The 4710-nt window shown below is 29.1% G+C and overlaps 1 pseudogene; it reads right to left on the bottom strand.

Annotated features, from left to right (window-relative positions):
• Positions 1 to 2095: 2095 nt before the first annotated feature.
• Positions 2096 to 2586, bottom strand: LOC138942852 (uncharacterized; annotated as a pseudogene).
• Positions 2587 to 4710: the final 2124 nt, after the last annotated feature.

Here is a 4710-nt window from a genome sequence, read left to right on the forward strand (position 1 = left end):
GTATGGAAAGAAAATAACATTTATCAGAACATAAAATCAATAAACACAAAGAAAAGTTTCACAAAGTTTGGAGAAAATAAAAATACATAGACGACCTTCCCGGGAAAAAATAGATTAAATGTAAATAGATGTAATTATATCTAATTAAATCTCGTTAATCTAAAAAATGAAAAACTTAAGATCTACTTAAATGTAAGCATATCCCCAAGTAGCAAAGAAATGTTTAATAATGTTTAAAGCTCATTTTTAAAGATATTTTAAAAATGTTTATTAATATTTTATCAATAAAATATTAAAAAATTAAATATTTAATAAACGTTGAATCAAGACTTATTTTACATAAACGTTAAAATAGAGTTTTTTTAAAATAAAAATATATAAAAACAGATTTCACTCATAATTAGAAACGTTTTAAAAATATATATCTTAAAAAATAAGTTTCAAACATTTATTAAACATTTCTTTGCTATTTGGGTCTATTTAGATCCAGATAGATCTATCGATGCAGATCTATTTCAAAAATAGATCTGCACCAGTAGATCTAAATAGATCATCATATGTATACTTAAATCTTAGTTGATCTTTGAAGATCTACAGAGATTTAGATAGATCTACCAGTGTAAATCTACATAGATTTATATCGATCCACTTACAATTAGATCTAAATTGTTACATAAGTAGATCTAAAAATATTGTTACGTCCGCGGATCGAAATCGATATAACTCGAATCCGCGTGACACAACCGACACTCGCGTCCTGCAAGTAAATAATTAACACTCCTTTGAAAGAACGAAAGGAACTTTAATATAATAACACAGAACACTATTATACAAGGAACACAGAACAATAACGGTTATCGTAATCTCGAATACGTCCGCCCGGAATGGCATCCGACGCGAGACTTTCAGATGGCCGATCTCTCTCCAGATGAACGCCGTTGTTTAACAACAACCCTTAGCAACGTTCTTTCGGAGACGGGTACAGTAGATTCAGGAATAACGGTCACAGATGACCCGCAGGGACGCAACAATATATAAGATATATAATATATGCTTAAATCTAAAAGTAGATCTTAAGTTTTCCATTTTTTACATCTAACGAGATTTAATTATTAGATATAATATTATATCTATTTACATTTAATCTATTTTTTTCCGGGCTTACTAAATAATAGTACTTAAATTTAAAAAATAATGTTGTTAACATTTGACGCTATTTAGAGTATATAAATGTATAAAAAATATATATAATCGAAAATAAAATATATTCCTAGCATTAATCCAATTATTTTAATAGTTTCTTTTTTTATCAGACGAAAAAACAAATTTTTAAATGCAAGCGATATTGCATTGTATAATTTTATTAAAAATTATTGAAAGAAAAACTATAAGTATTAATATTATCATATTTAAAATAGTTATATTAAAAAGTCAAATATTACATATAGATAGCCAAGAAGCAAAACTCTGACAAAAATAAATATTGGAGTGTAAATCAAATGTAAGGAAAAAGTGACAGAAGCGTAAACGAAGCTTCTAGAAGACAAAAATTAAAACAACGAAACGTAAAAAAAAAACGCTTCTTTTACGTTTCGTTGTTTCAATGTTTGTCTCCTAGAAGCTTTGTTTCGCTTCTGTCACTCTCTCCTTACATTTGATTTAAGCTCCTTTGACTTAACTAAAACAATTATTATATTTTATATATATATATAAAATTTAATAATTAACTTTTATATTACTGTTGAAATAATTAATTTATCTGTCATAAACTGTTCTAGTTCGCCGGCCGCTTGCCACCGCTGCAATATCGCGTCACTGATCTGTCTATTAATCTCATGTTTATTCTCATCATTTCATCTCTCACACTCATCTCGCGGTCATTTAGTCCGGATTTGCACCTAGGGGCAAAGTCTATCGACAAAATTGGATATATTTAGTCTGGACTCAAACCAGGGGCATAGTCTGTCAACAAAATCGGATATATTTAGTCTGGACTCAAACCAGGGGCATAGTCTGTCGGTAAGGGGCATAGTGTGTCGATAATCTGAGCACGGAAATGGCAGTCTCGCCTTAACCTAGGCCATTGGCTATCTGTCTATTCATCTGTGGTAATACTTGTAAATAGAGTTGTTGGGCGCACTAATTTTGTCACTGTTGGAGCATCTTCATCTTCATTTGGATATTCGCGAAATTCTATATATTTTTCATTTACAGCCGATTTATCCATTGGAGTTTTCATCATATCGTTGCGACAGTATTCACAATTGCTTTTTGCAATACTTCGTTCGCTACAAATCCAGCGAAAAATCCGATAGCATTTTCATCATAATTGCTGTCAAATGGATTTATATTTTCAATCTTCTCGATATCACATTTTTTAAGAAAAATATTAATATCTTCAGTAAACAATTCGCTTTCGGGTTCGTCATATTCTATAGCAGTATTGCTCATAATATTTTCTATTCTTTTAACGAATCGACTTGGTTGATTTATAAGAGTTTCAATTTATGGGCATTGAACGTTTCCTTTATCACTGGTTTGAATGTACCCTGTGGAAAGTATATGTCTCATAGACAATCGGATCATTCTTGCGGTTGGATTGGGATTAAATCCTCCACGTTGTCTCAGTTTGGAAAATAAATATTCTACTGAATCTTGATTACATAATCCTGTCGCAAGTTCAAATCCTTCATATTGACTTGAAAGTTTCAAGAATAGCTCTTACTGTTATGATAAAGCCTCTAAAACATGGAATTTGACTTATGCTTTCTGCTGATTTAGACCATCTTGAACACTATTTGATAAAATTTGTTGATAGATTTTCAATATCTGGATTTTTGAAGGATAATGGTCGTTTACCACCAAATGAAATCTTTAGACTGTAATTAATGCACGCATTAATAACATTATTTAAGGGGATCCTAAAGCTACGGCCGAACTCCGATGGGTTTGCGCCCTCATCTGAGAAGAACTAAAATTGTCGATAATTGTCGATAATTTTAGTTCTGTCATTACCGACAGCGTTATGCATAAAAATAACCACAAAAGAGTAAATAAAAATTGTGTTCAATATGTTGAAAAGACATCATATATGTATTTCTACTGTTCTATCGCTTCGCACGCGTATCAAAGAGTATCGGAGTGCATAGAAAACAGTATATCATATGTGTGTCTGCCTTCATCATATGTTGAACACAATTCATGTGTGAGCATATTGCGTTTATAAATTTCTACTACATATGTATAAATATTTATTTATACGACCAAAAATATACATACTTATAATGTTTATATAAATAATACATTGTTATTACATCATCGTCATTATATTGATTGAAAAAAAACGAACTATTAGATAGATTGTAATTGAGTATAGAAAGTTACAGTTATAATATTCAGTTATAGTTATAATATTCAATTATATATGTATTATGCACATACATCTATATACGTCATATATATTTCTTATATTTATACAATACATACATGTATGCATACATACATACATAATACGTATATATATACAAAGTATTTTATTTGATACAGTGGATTATCATAAAAATAAAACATTTTCTGGAAAAATGTTAATATAAAAATTGTATTATATTATAAGATTTCGAAAGGAGATAATATATCATGAAAATTGCTCTTGCGTAGCGTTTTTCAATTATATTTAAACTTAGTTTTTTTTTGTAGAACTATTTTTATTATATAAATCGAACTCTCGCAACATTCAACATAAAAAGTAATAAGATGGCTAAAAAATGAAAACTTTACGAAATATTTTAAAATTGATTTAATTTTATATAAACTATGAAATATCTCATAAAATATTCATTTTCTGATAATTTCATCTCAATACTTATGGTATAAAGAAAACATATAAAGAATACAATGGTATGAAGAAAACAAAGAGTTATTTTCAAAGAAAAATATGTAGCTGCTAGTATACTTTTTTTAACTATGTGTTTTTTTGCACTAATTTATTTCTCTCATTATTTTGTGCATAAGTAGATGTAAGATTATCGAAAAAAATGAATATTTTATAAGATATATTTCATAATTTATAAAATTATATCAAAATTATAAAATATCTTGTAAAGTTTCTATTTTTTAGCCAGTTTATAACTATTTATGTTAATTATTGCGAGGATTCGATTTACATAATAAAGGTAGGTTCATAAAAAGAACTAGATTGACCTCTAAATATCTTTGAAAAACACCGAACAAAACGATATTTCCCCCCTTCGAAACCTTTTACAACTTTTATATAGAACATTTTTCCTGAAAATGTTTTATTTATTATTTTTCTGATAAAATTTATTTTTATGATAATCCACTATATCAAATAAAATACGTATATATATATATATATTTATATACAGGGTGATTCAAAACAACCTTCTGTCCTTACAATGTCATATACTTGACACTATTCTAAGACGATTTTTCCTTTGCTAAAATTTTTTCCGAGGCTTAGTTTTTAAATTATAAGCCAAAATAGTTAATGAATTACGGGCCGCGTACGTGAGGCAGGCAGGGGTGGCGCAACTCACCGTCCGATGCTGGTGATTACGTGAGGCGCTCGCTGCGATCAACTGTTTGCTACATACGATGGAATGTATGTGTGAGAGAAAACGTATACACACACACATTCTCTCTCTCTCTCTCTCTCTCTCTCTCTCTTTTACGCCTATCGCATGTAGCAAA

Source organism: Polyergus mexicanus, unplaced genomic scaffold (assembly GCF_030449975.1).
Source record: "Polyergus mexicanus isolate NDT 795.1 unplaced genomic scaffold, iyPolMexi1.0 SCAF_24, whole genome shotgun sequence".
NCBI classification, from domain to species: Eukaryota; Metazoa; Arthropoda; class Insecta; order Hymenoptera; family Formicidae; genus Polyergus; species Polyergus mexicanus.